Source organism: Nerophis lumbriciformis, linkage group LG33 (genome assembly GCF_033978685.3).
Source record: "Nerophis lumbriciformis linkage group LG33, RoL_Nlum_v2.1, whole genome shotgun sequence".
NCBI classification, from domain to species: domain Eukaryota; kingdom Metazoa; phylum Chordata; class Actinopteri; order Syngnathiformes; family Syngnathidae; genus Nerophis; species Nerophis lumbriciformis.
In genome coordinates, this window is record NC_084580.2 from 8,072,785 (window position 1) to 8,086,967 (window position 14,183).

Here is a 14,183-nt window from a genome sequence, read left to right on the forward strand (position 1 = left end):
CAGGAAAATAGAGAAACCTCATTGAAATGAGAAGGTGTGCACACACATACTCCCGCTTTTAAATTAGTACGGCCAAAATAACACATGTTTATTCTGTATATTGTTTGTATATTGTTTTGTATATTGTACAGGATTGCTTATTGTTTTTATTGGATAGTAGTCTGTTTATTTCAATTCTTATTTTTTATCTTTATTACTTATGTGATTTATTTTTATGCCATATTTGTTTCCACTACCGCACCTTAAATTGGAGTCCTTAATCTCGTTATATGCAAATATATTGACAACAAAGTCCATTCTATGCTATTCTATATATATATATTAGCTGTAAAATCTGGTATACAGTATATGTGCTTGGGTCTTCTGGAACACTAATACAAAAACACACAATAATGTCTTATAGAAGGCTAAAAACGTTAAGACAGACCATATAAAAAAAACGGAATGGAATTCTATTTCTTTTTTACTGAATGAGACACCCAGAATGTACATGAAAATAAAGAATGTGGAATCAACAATATTAACTATGAACAATAAAACACAGAATATTAACAACATACAGTATGAACGATGCTCCTCTTTTACTTCTCAGACCACCTCCTTGAGCGACATCTTTTATTATCAAGCAAAAGGCAACACAAATGCAACAAACACAACAAACTATGAACGCAAAGGGTAAAAACACCTACAATCTGATATATCACTTTTCTGCTGAACTTTGTTGTACAAATCTTCAGTTCAGTTCAGTTTCAGTTTATTTCGAACATGCATACGACACAATGTAATGCATCACATATTTCCAGTAGTTTCATTACATCACGTCCGAAAAGGAGTAGGTAGAAGCTGAGCCTATTTAATCCTACCCCCTTTTCATACCATAGCAATTTTATCCCATTTCCTTGCTCTCTGTAACAGAACAGTGAATAAATAATAAATAAATAAATAATATACCATAGTAAGTAAACAAATATTAAATACATAAATAATCTTTAGCAAAAAAAAATTAAATAAAATTTAATCGACGTCCCACTGGGGTGAGTTTTTCCTTGCCCTTATGTGGGCTTTGTACCGAGGATGTCGTTGTGGCTTGTGCAGCCCTTTGAGACACTTGTGATTTAGGGCTATATAAATAAAGATTGATTGATTGATTGATTGATAAAAGTGTTCAAGATGTTCATCATAATTCTTGTTCTGTGTACTTTGTGAGCACTTGTAGTTTGAACAGTCTCTTTAACTAAATCATTTTGGTGCTTTGTTTGATTTTTTTGGTTAATCCATTCCATAATTTAATTCCACATACTGATATGCTGAAGGTTTTAAGTGTTGTACGAGCATACAAATGTTTTAAACTAGATTTTTCTTGAAGGTTATATTCCTACTCTTTTGTTGAGAATAATAGTTGTACATTCTTGGGTAGCAGGTGATAGTTTGCTTAGTAAATCATTTTATCTGTTTACAAATGCACCAAATCGTTGCATTTCAATATTTGTGATTTAATAAATAAAGGGTTTTTATGTTCTCTATATCCAACATTATGTATTATTCTAATTGATCTTTTTTGTAACACAGTTAGTGAATGAAGCGCACATTTGTAGTTGTTTCCCCAATATTTCAATCAATCAATCAATCAATGTTTATTTATATAGCCCTAAATCACAAGTGTCTCAAAGGGCTGCACAAGCCACAACGACATCCTCGGTTCGGATCCCACATCAGGGCAAGGAAAAACCCAACCCAGTGGGATGACAATGAGAAACCTTGGAGAGGACCGCAGATGTGGGTGACCCCCCCCCCTCTAGGGCGACCGGTGCAATGGACGTCGAGTGGATCTAGCATAATTTTGTGAAAGTCCAGTCCATAGTGGATCTAACATAATAGTGAGAGTCCAGTCCATAGTGGATCTAACATAATAGTGAGAGTCCAGTCCATAGTGGATCTAACATAATAGTAAAAGTCCAGTCCAAAGTGGGGCCAACAGGGGACCATCCCGAGAGGAGACAGGTCAGCAGCGCAGAGATGTCCCCAACCGATGCACAGGAGAGCGGTCCACCCGGGGTCCCGACTCTGGACAGCCAGCACTTCATCCGTGGCCACCGAACCTGTGACCCCCCCTCCACGACTTGACTTGCGGGCTGGCTGCTCTGTAAATAAACCCCGCCCACACTGCTTGGTGGCTGTGACATCGATTATCGTAATAACCTAAATATCACTCAAAAGCGCAGATTCAAACCATTGAAATACTTTCTATAGTTCAAAACTTATGTTAACTTGAAAACAGCACTGCACATCATAATGGCGGATATAGTTTTGTTGTAAAAAGTTTTTCAAAAATATTTGGAAACGTCCGGTGGGCTGGTTTGAAAATCTTAACAGGTCGTATATGGCCCGCGGATCGTAATTTGCCCAGGTCTGCACTACACAACCACATTTACCTGTACATCAGTAGCTGTCAACACTCAATATGGCCTTCGGTTCGTAACTCAAATACAAACTGTACGTTCCGTGTGCAACATAAACACAAATAACAATTCCCGTTGTTCCAAAATGCACAACCCCCTAACATGCTAATTGATTACATTGATTTATATGACATATTTGGTATGACGCATCATATAAAAGGTATGTGCTGTGCACATGACTGCCATACATAAATGTTATTTCCAGTTGACCATAACTGTAATTAATAGAATCACAGTGATAGATCTGCGTGGTCTTTACAAGATGATGACATAACAATTGAATTGCACCTTGCACTGCAAACATAGTTGAGTTGTTTAAGACTTAAAAAGCAGGTGTTGATAAAAGACTTCCCTGCTGTGAGATGTTACATGATGTTGGTGGTGTACAACCTAATCTGCTAATAAAAAAATTAATAAAACATGCCCTAAAAATAGGTCTGCCCTTGAGCATATATGCATTTTATTTAAACCAATTACATATCGTACCGATAAGAGTCCCAATTAATACCAGTATTGATAAGGAAGGACCTAACGATGTACAGTACAGGTCAAAAGTTTGGACACACCTTCTCAGTCAATGGGTTTTCTTTATTTTCATGACTATTTACATTGTAGATTGTCACTGAAGGCTGAATGAACACATGTGGCGTTATGTACTAAACAAAGAAAGGTGAAAGGTGCACACTCTTGGCATTCTCGTCTTGAGAACTGTGTGGGCATTAAGGGCGCCGCCCTCAACTGGTTCCGGTCGTACCTAACCGACAGGAGTTTTTGTGTAAAAGTAGACAGTTTTATGTCTTCCACAGCTCCTTTACCACATGGGGTCCCCCAGGGCTCAATCCTTGCCCCATTCTTATTTGCGCTTTACCTTCTTCCCCTTGGTTCTATTTTTAGGAAGTACAGTATTGCATTTCATTTTTATGCCGATGATTGCCAGATTTATTTTCCCATGGCACCAAATAACACGGTTCAACGTCTTCTTGACTGCCTGCACGACATCAAAGTCTGGCTTTCAGCTAACTTCCTGAGCCTAAATGAAGACAAAACAGAAGTTATGTTGTTCGGTCCAAGTCGCTCTCCCTCCCCCAACGTTGACCTCGGCACTCTGACCCCGTATCTCAGCGACTGTGTCACAAACCTGGGGGTAAAGTTCGACTCAGATTTTAAATCCGAAAAACAAATCAGCAGCGTCGTTCAAAAAAGCTTTTATCAATTACGCCAAATAGCGAAAGTGAAACCGCTTCTATCAGGACATGATCTCGAGAAATTAATCCACGCCTTTATCTCGACTCGTCTTGACTACTGCAATGTATGTAGGCATTAGCCAGGCCTCCCTCGCCCGCCTGCAGCTCGTGCAGAACTCTGCTGCTCGTCTGCTAACACAGACCCGCAGACGTGAGCACATCACCCCTATATTAGCGTCCCTTCACTGGCTCCCTGTGCATTATCGAATCAATTTTAAACTCCTTTTATTTGTTTTTAAATGTCTAAACAACCTCGCGCCAACCTGTCTCTCCGACCTCCTTCAGCCTTACTGCCCCACCCGATCCCTAAGATCAGCCGATCAGCTGCTACTGACGGTCCCTGACACAAGGCTGAAGCTTAGAGGTGACACACACACACACACACACACACACACACACACACACACACACACACACACACACAATGCTGGCCTTGCATAGCTCATCACTCATCCAAGTGACAGTGGTTGCTGCTATTGCACCCACCAGCAGTCTATTTTTTCAAAATACTCAATACCAACATCATTGGATACTCCCCTTTTAAATAAGTCCGGCCAAAATAACACATGTTTATTTCTGTCGCTATTTATAAGGGTCAAGCATCTCGATATACACTCTTTTGAATGTATAGTTCCAGATTTGAACTCCCACTCCAGCGTCAAATAAAGAATACATAAGCACATTTGCACCAAAAGTGTTCTTAATTTTGTATTGAAGGCATGCGGATGGGTTGTTCTGTACTAGACTGAACAAGTTGAGGACAACTTGAGTTATAGAGCTCTTAGACCAGTTTACGAGGACTATTATCTCTCAGTTAGTCTCAGTTTTATGTGCATTTTCTCTGGGCTGGTCTGGAACCATCAATTTAATGCTTTCATAAAGCAAGGTTAGATAGCACTGAATCAAACAGAGCATCCACTCACACTCTCCTCTGCTTTAGAGCCAAAGTCACGACGGGGGGGGGGGGGACGAGGGAAGACGGGGTGATGAAAGATGGAGCGATGGTTTTATGACGCCTTTTTAAAGCCAATTTAGAGCAAAAGTTTTGTTTCCAGCGGCAATAACAGCCGAGAACGTAGTCGCAAACAAATACATCATGTGTATGTGTTGTGTGTTTTATCGTCTTATGACTCCACGTTCATCTTATTAGCCAGACTTATGTGTTTGATGTGCACATTTTAGGGCTTATTTGTTTTATAGCACACCACTCCTTTCACCTGCTGTTTCCTGTCAGCAGTCATTGTAAGTAGTGCAAACGTGCTCGCACTATTCACTTTTCTTGTAAATAAAACCATTGATTTTTAAAGTTTTTTTTTCTTCTTTTTTTCCACTGAAGCAGGCGTTCATAAAGTTTAATTCTATTGAACCTTGAAATCTACGGTGTGTGTGTGTGTGTCTGAACGTGTGTGTGTGTGTGTGTGTTGCCGTCATGTGACAAGATTTAGAACGGTGGTGCAGACACAGCAGGAAACTAGAATAGCATTTGAAGTGCAGAGGCCGAAAAATCCTAATTTGGCGCAGTCAGATCCGTGTATTGTTCCCTGAAGGGAGGAATGCACCTGAATATCTATGAATAAAACTAGGGATCGGCTTACAATTTATATTGTGATACATATTGAAGCCTCTTGCATTTAAGGATATAAAGTACATCACAATATGTTATTTGGCACATAAATAATATTCAAACCATTTAAAAAAGTGTTACGTAGGCTCTTAATATAGCTATATATGCAGTAATATGTATTATTTTCTCAAAACTATTAATAATATACTTTCTAATTTATGTTTAATATCTGCTTAATTGATGTTGTAATATGGATCTATCTGCACTTCTGTTAAAATGTATTAATCACTTATTCTTCTATTGTTTGAATACTTTACATTATTTTTGGTTAATACTACTAATTTGGGTATTGACCCAATACCAAGTAGTTACAGGGACAGCCACAGTATCGGTCATACCAATCAGAGCTGTACTCTTAGCTTTTTCACTTGAAGCACAGGTGCTGATCATTGGAAATAAAAAATTGTAGTACAGAAAAAAATTAGGAGCAATATGAATCGTCCTAAACATCAGAATGTTCATTATTAACGCGCAAATTAAAACTCTACTATGCAAAGCGAAAGCCATTTATCAACAACACCCAGAAACGCTGGGCCCAAGCTCATCTAAGATGGACTGATGCAAAGTGTAAAAGTGTTCTGTAGTCTGACGAGTCCACATTTCCAAATTGTTTTTGGAAACTGTGAACGTTGTGTCCTCCGGAACAAAGAGGAAAAGAACCATTTGGATTGTTCTCGGCACAAAGTTCACAACCCAGCATCTGTGATGGTATGGGGGTGTATTAGTGCCCAAGGCATGGGTAATTTACACATCTGTGAAAGCACCATTAATGCTGAAAGGTACATACAGATTTTGGAGCAACATATGTTGCCCTCCAAGCAACGTTATCATGGACGCCCCTGCTTATTTCAGCAAGACAATGCCAAGCCATGTGTTCCAACAGCGTGGCTTCATAGTAAAAGAGTGTGGGTACTAGACTGGCCTGCCTTTAGTCCAGACCTGTCTCCCATTGAAAATTTGTGGCGCATTATGAAGCGTAAAATACGACAACGGAGACCCCGGACTGTTGAACAACTTAAGCTGTACATCAAGCAAGAATGGGAAATAATTCCACCTGAAAAGCTTAAAAAATTGGTCTCAGTTCCCAAACGTTTACTGAGTGTTGTTAAAACGAAAGGCCATGTGACAGTCCCCACATCTGCGGTCCCCTCCAAGGTTTCTCATTGTCCCATTGGGTTGAGTTTTTCCTTGCCCTGATGTGGGATCTGAGCCGAGGATGTTGTTGTGGCTTGTGCAGCCCTTTGAGACACTGGTGATTTAGGGCTATATAAGTAAACATTGATTGATTGATTGATTGACAGAGAACATCCCTAAACTGTGCTAGCACTGTTGCTAACACTAGTAGAGCTAGATGCATGGTGGGCTGCAACGTATTCACTTGTACTAAACCAGGGGTGTCAATAAAATAAACATACATGTATAAGGATTAGCCACATGATATTGTCATACGATTACTTATGCATTTGATTAGTAAATGTATATTTTACCTACACTGTAAGAAAAAAAAATCTGTGGATTTTGCAGTCAAAAAAATGGCAGAATTTTACCATAAGATTTACAGTAAAATGGTCACTCTCTATTTTGCTGTAAAATTCTGGTGAATGAGCTGCCAGTTTTTTGTTAGGTTTTTTTTGCATAAAAAATATGGTTGCTCTTTTCACAGTGTATTACTGTTAATGTAAAAATGGTACCACATTTTTTTTCTTATGGTATGATTCTGAAGACCGAGCTGTTTTAAAAAAAAAAATATTTGTTTCATCTGACATCACATGGACAAAGATAAGACCTTCTGAAGGAAAGTTCTGTGGTCAGATGAAACAAAAATGGAGCTGTTTGGCCACAATACCCAGCAATATGTTTGGAGGAGAAAAGGTGAGGCCTTTAATCCCTGGAACACCATCCCTTACCGTCAAGCATGGTGGTAGTAGTATTATGCTCTGGGCCTGTTGTGCTCCCAATGGAACTGGTGCTTTACAGAGAGTAAATGGGACAATGAAAAAGGAAGATTACCTCCAAATTTTTCAGGACAACCTGAAATCATCAGCCCGGAGGTTGGGTCTTGGGCGCAGTTGGGCGTTCCAACAGGACAATGACCCCAAACACACATCAAAAGCGGTAAAGAAATGGCCAAATCGGGCTAGAGTTAAGGTTTTAGAATGGCCTTCCTAAAGTCCTAACTTAAACGTGTGGACAATGATGAAGAAACAAGTCCATGTCATAAAACCAACAAATTTAGCTGAACTGCACCAATTTTGTCAAGAGGAGTGGTCAAAAATTCTACCAGAAGCTTGTGGATGGCTACCAAAAGCGCCTTATTGCAGTGAAACTTGCCAAGGGACATGTAACCAAATATCAACATTGCTGTATGTATACTTTTGACCCAGCAGATTTGCTCACATTTTCAGTAGACCCATAATAAATTTATAAAAGAACCAAACTTCATGAATGTTTTTTGTGACCAACAAGTATGTGCTCCAATCATCCATCCATCCATTTTCTACCGCTTGTCCCTTTCGGGGCACTCTATCACACAAAAATAAGAGTTGTAGAAATTATTGGAAACTCAAGAGAGCCATGACATCATGTTCTTTACAAGTGTATGTAAACTTTTGACCGCGACTGTACATCTTATTTATTTATTTAGTTGGTTTTATGGGCTTACTGCAAACTATTAATAGCAAAAAGTACCGTATTTTTCGGACTATAAGTCGCAGTTTCTTTCATAGTTTGGCCGGGCTCCAGTGCAACTTATATATGTTCAGTGTTGGGTTAGTTACTGAAAACCAGTAACTAGTTACAGTTACTAGTTACTTTATTTCAAAAGTAACTCAGTTACTAACTCAGTTACTTACACCAAAAAGTAATGCGTTACTGTGAAAAGTAACTATTTAGTTACTTCTTTTTTCTTCTTTTTTTTTTAAAGCTCCCATTACTGCCCTTTTAGCCTTCATTTCAGTACTGTTATTGCACTGGAGAATAATACAATCTGTTGATCAACTTGACATGCATTTTTATTTTCCTTTTAACATAATTAATGAAAAAGAGTGCAACATAAAAAGGCATTCCTCCTTTCTTTAAACTTGGACCAATGACCATTAATAAAAAACAAGTTTAAGTGCAACATAAGAAGAAACATCATCTTCCTTGAAACATAGGTAGTGAAATAAAGCCTGACATCTGGAGTGATGCTGCTGTCTTCCACACTTGGAGCCATGGATTGTAGAATACTTGTTTTCAGTGGCAGGATCATTGACACAGATGGTGAAGTTTCAGTGCTCAGTAGAGATGGAACACTTTTAAGCACCTGGAGGACCTCATCTGCCACTCTCACATCATCATCAGACAGGGTGACATTTGTCTTCAGGGTGTTGTGGGTCAATGCAGAGTATATAGCTGCCTGCTGCTCCAACATATCATAAGTGGAGTTCCACCTCATTGGGACATCATGTATGAGCAGGCAGCTTTAGCATTTCTTGCTTTGTCTTAAGCACATGAGCAGCTGTTGTGCTTGGGTGGAAGTAAGAAACCTTCCTGATCCTCCCAAAGAGGCGCTCCATCGTATTGACTGAGATTCCCTTCTGTGATGCCAAATTCACTACATGTGCAAAGCACCTATCTGTGGTCCCAGTCCTGCCTCATTCTCTGTAATTATTTGATTTTTGGCATTATCACGTGTGACTGGGATATCTTTATCTTCCATTCCTCCACTGCTTGTGTCAGCACCTGCGCAAGGTGACTCTCATAGAGGGGGCGTGTCTTCTCATCTCCCAGTCTGCTGTGATGAAGTGAGCGCTTATAGTTCCGCTGGACGTCCACCCGTCTGTCATGAGCGCAACAGATGATGCTCGGGATAGTTCATCCACAACTTTTTTCTTCTCCTGCTCATAAGGATCTGGCACAATCTTATTGCTGAAGTGGGTGCGCGACGGGATGTCGTAACGTGGTTCAAGCACGTTCAGCATGTGTTTAAAACCCTCGTTTTGCACAACCGAGTCTGCACTTATAAACACACCGATTCAATGGCGGGGGCGTTCAAGCTCCTCCGTTACTCCACTCGCCATGACGACGCTGTGTGTGGACTGAACGTGACAACAACTTTTTTTTTGTTTGTTTCTTATATCAAACCGCGTATCACACCCCTCCCCACACCCACACACACATAGACCGCGCCTCTTTTCTTCTCTCCGGCTTGTGACAAAGGAAGATTCAGAAGAACGACACCTCAGCGCTTCTGTTTCTAGCCGATACTACATCAAAAGTAACGTAAAATAACGCAGTAACGCATCATGTAGTAACGGTAACTAAATTACTGAATTAAAAAAAATAACGCGTTAGATTACTAGTTACCGCCGAAACTAACGGCGTTACAGTAACGCGTTACTTTGTAACGCGTTAGTCCCAACACTGTATATGTTTTTTTCCTTCTTTATTATGCATTTTCGGCAGGTGCAACTTATACTCCGGTGCGACTTATACTCCGAAAAATACGGTAGTCAAATGATTACTAAAGTGTGACTAGGGATTAGTGCAATTCTGTCTGTCAGCGAGGTAGCTCGCTAAAATATTGATTGTATCACACATATTTGCAAAATTTGTTGCAGTGTATTATAAACAGTCATAGGAAAAGAAACTGGATTTAAAACGCTTCAGTCAGGAAGAAAAAGTGGCATAGTTTCCTGCCTCTAACCTAACTAACTGGTTTTGTCTACTATCAGAACTGCTATTATTAAAAATGCCACTGAAAACCACCACACCTGAAAAAAGGGCATTTTCCCAAGTGGATGATTTTTTACTTTTGTTTGCGGGTGTGAGGTTGCAGTGTCGGCACTCTGACAAAAAGCCAGAGATTTATCATCGGTGTTAGCTTACGCCCTGACAGAGCGCGGATGTGAGATTCCCCTGATGTGTGTGTGTGTGTGTGTGGGGGTATGTGTGTGTGTGGTGACAGGCATGGCGGAGCAGGCTGCGGGTCCTTTTGTTTGGCCCTGACGAGCATGTCATTAACAGAGACTAGCAGAGACAGAGGGGCCTCATCAGTATTTAAATAGTCTGACATCTCCGCCACCGCTCATCTGCAGGGGATTCCTGCTCTCCTCTCACTGTCCTCCAGCCTTTCTCCTGTGCAACTTCCATCCATCTTTCTTTCCCCCCTGGGTCGGTGATCACTTGCTGTCTTTTTTTGCACCTAATATTGCTGACCGTGTAATTTATTCACTTTTTCCTTTTGCCTCAGCGTGTGTTTTTATTTGTCACAGTGTGTTCCCTGCTGTGCCCGACTAGCTGAAGGAAATACATTCAATTCCCTGTCACAATAGGTTGCATTTTTGCCCTTGAATTCTAGGACATGGGACTTTCTTGGCAAGTAGTTTAAAAGAAAATGTATTTTAATTGCACTATAGATGAAATGTTGGGGACATTTGGCATTACACCTCCAGCAAGTGAATGTACCGTTGAAGAATTAAAAAATGTATTTTCTGTTTTGTAGCTATACTAGCTAACTACTAACTTTCGGTTCCTGTAACCTTTAGTGCCTTGATCTAAAGCAGAGGTTCTTAACCTTGTTGGAGGTACCGAACCCCACCAGTTTCATATGCGCATTCACCAAACCCGAACCGTAATCTTTAAATGATGTTATTATATTAAAGAAAAACTAATGAATATATATTTTACAAACAGAAAGTTACAGGAATGTACACATGAACCCATGTTTACATCTCATTGTGCAACATGTGAATGTTTTAGTGCGATATCTGAAAGGCGTACACATTATGTCCAAAGCAAGACCCCCACCCAGACACATAATACTAGTACACAGCTCATGAAAAACAATATGTTATAGTCATTGTAAGTGGGCCAAAACACTTATATTAGAAAATAATATCATGGAAATGACTGCTGTCATTTGATTACAATAATAAAACATTGAACTTGTTATTTAGTCAGGTTTGGGACAGGTGTGCTGCAGGTGTGACCACAGTGCATGTGCACGTCTGACGTCGCTCACATGTGCTCCACTGAATGCTCAAGGAGTTTTTGCGTTTGCTCACACATATGGAAAATTAGAGGGAACATTGTTTGGGGGTATCCATAATACGCCGACAGAGAGAAGTTTTTGTTTACACGATGAGTCGGGCGTGTCTTGACCTTCGTGGCGGAGGCTCTGCCGAACCCCTGAGGCCGACTCACCGAACTCCTAGGGTTCGATCGAACCCAGGTTAAGAACCACTGATCTAAAGGTTCCTGTCGAAGTTTGTGGTTTGTGTTTTCACCAGATTTCACAGTTCAGGGTAGTTAGGTAAAAGTAGTTAAGTCAAGTATATGAAATACTAAACAATAATATACAAAATAATTAAGTGTACCGCATTGCTGGGTTGCATATGACGTCACATCCGTTTTTCTTTTTCGTGGCTTATTTCACACGACGGTCAAGCAGCATCATCCTATCTTGCTGATTGTATTGTACCACATATCCCGGCCATGAATCGACTTTCAAAGAACTCCGGCTTATTAGTGATTCCCAGAGCCCCAAAAAAGTCTGCAGGCTTGAGAATGTTTTCTATTCGGGCTCCAGTACTCTGGGATTCCCTACCGTTAACAGTTAGAGATGCTACCTCAGTAGAAGCATTTAAGTCCCATCTTAAAACTCATTTGTATACTCTAGCCTTTAAATAGGCCCCTTTTTAGACCAGTTGATCTGCTGTCTCTCTTTTCTGCTCTGCCCCCCTCTCCTGCGTGGTGTGGTTATCAGATGACCATGGATCATCCTCCACGGATGAGGCACTAGCCGTTCAAAGTCGGGACCCAGGATGGACCACTCCTCTGTGCATCAGTCTTGTCTCCATTCAAGAGCACACCCTGCTGGTATATATAGTATTTCATAGTATTTCATATACAAGTATATGAAATACTAAACAATAATATACAAAATAATGTAGTGTACCGCACTGCTGAGTTGCTTATGACGTCACATCCGTTTTTCTTCTTCGCGGCTTAATTCACACGACGGTCAAGCAGCATCATCCTATCTTGCTGATTGTATTGTACCACATATCACGGCCATAAATCTGCGTTCAAAGAACTCCGGCTTATTAGTGATTCCCAGAGCCCCAAAAAAGTCTGCAGGCTTGAGAGTGTTTTCTATTCGGGCTCCTGTACTCTGGGATTCCCCACCATTAACAGTTAGAGATGCTACCTCAGTAGAAGCATTTAAGTCCCATCTTAAAACTCATTTGTATACTCTAGCCTTTAAATAGGCCCCTTTCTAGACCAATTGATCTGCTGTCTCTCTTTTCTGCTCTGCCCCCCTCTCCTGCATGGAATGGTTATCAAATGACCACGGATCATCCTCCATGGATGAGGCACTAGCCGTTCAAAGTCGGGACCCAGGATGGACCACTCCTCTGTGCATCAGTTGGTGACTTGTCTCCATTCAAGAGCACACCCTGCTGGTCTCCCAATGGACTGGACTTTCACATGAAGTCGGGACCCGGGGTGACCATTCCTTATGCATCAGTCGGTGACGTCTCTGCGCCCCGACGTGTCTACATGCAAGAGGATCCCCTGCTGGCCCCACTAAGGACTGGACTCTCATATTATTAACTGTATCCACTTGGCTTCCATTGCACCGGTCACCCAAGGTTTCTGGTTGTTCCCATTGGGTGGAGTTTTTTCTTGCCCTGATGTGGGATCTGAGCAAAGGATGTCGTTGTGGCTTGTGCAGGCCTTTGAGACATTTGTGATTGAGGGCTATATAAGTAAACTTTGATTGATTGATTGATTGAGCGAAGCATCAAAACAAAGTAAGAGTGACTAAAGTTTGAGCAGAAAATGCCGTAATGCTTTTCTGTTCTTGGCTGTTCCAACCATTCAAGTAGAGAGATAGGAAAGAGGTTTCATAGAGTCTTGAAAGAAGTAGTTCATGAAGGTAGTAGAGTCAGGGAAAAAACAAAAGTGGGTTGAAGGAAATGGCTCTTAAAAATATAACTTTCGTCATCTTGTGGAATACAATTGGACCATGCTCGTGTCTGCAGCGATCACTTTGTAAAATGTTTTTTTGAACATTTGATTTGTTTGAGACACTTTCTGTGATGTAATCGAGTTTATTCTCTTCCAGTAGTGTTTGAGAGCAGATATAAACGTAAAGAAGATCACATTAGTTTGTGTTCTTTTTGTCAGGATGTGGACTATGAGGCAGCTTGCTGCGAGGCTTTCGCGGCTCGCTGCGAAGAATGTGTTCCCGTGGTGCAAGCGAACCAGACTGGACATCGGATAAAGGTAAATACATGATTTGATTTAACACTAACAAAAAGTGTAAACAAAAGGCGCGCACAAGGCGGAGAACAAACTTGGCTATGAAAACAAAAAAAACTAGCACAAAGGCAAAACTATGGACATGAAACAAATAAACACTTACTGTGACAAGAACTATGGCATGGACCAAGCAAAAACAGAATATCAAATAGAGCGAAGCATGAATGCAGAGTAACAGGGGTATCATCAGGTAACATGGGTAACATGGGTAATGTCGCCAGCCCGACTGCCTGGCAACTGCAAGCTTAAATAATAAAGACATGATTGACAACAGGTGCGTGAGTGATGAGGACAGGTGAACTAATTGGTCGTCATGGTGACAAAATAAACAAGAGTGCACAAACAGGAACTAAAAAGAGTCCCAAAACCAAACAGAACATAGCCAAACAAAACATGATCAAAAGACATGACACTTTTGTCGTTGCTATGCCTAAAAATAACTACGAAGACCTGCTTGTGCAAATAAACTAACGTCATGTTAAGTCCTAGTAATAAATATTGTGATTCCACCGTATGTTCGTTGTCAATTTTCATAACAGAAACTTA

At 40.6% G+C, this 14,183-nt stretch overlaps 1 long non-coding RNA gene across 1 annotated transcript in view; it reads left to right on the plus strand.

Moving 5' to 3' along the window:
- LOC133575999 (uncharacterized) overlaps nt 1–13,602 on the plus strand; it is a 164,291-nt gene extending 150,689 nt beyond the window's left edge. The window contains exon 3 of the long non-coding RNA XR_009811544.1: nt 13,503–13,602. This is a non-coding gene — a long non-coding RNA (uncharacterized lncRNA). The remainder of the gene's footprint in view (nt 1–13,502) is intronic.
- The last annotated feature ends 581 nt before the right edge of the window (nt 13,603–14,183 follow it).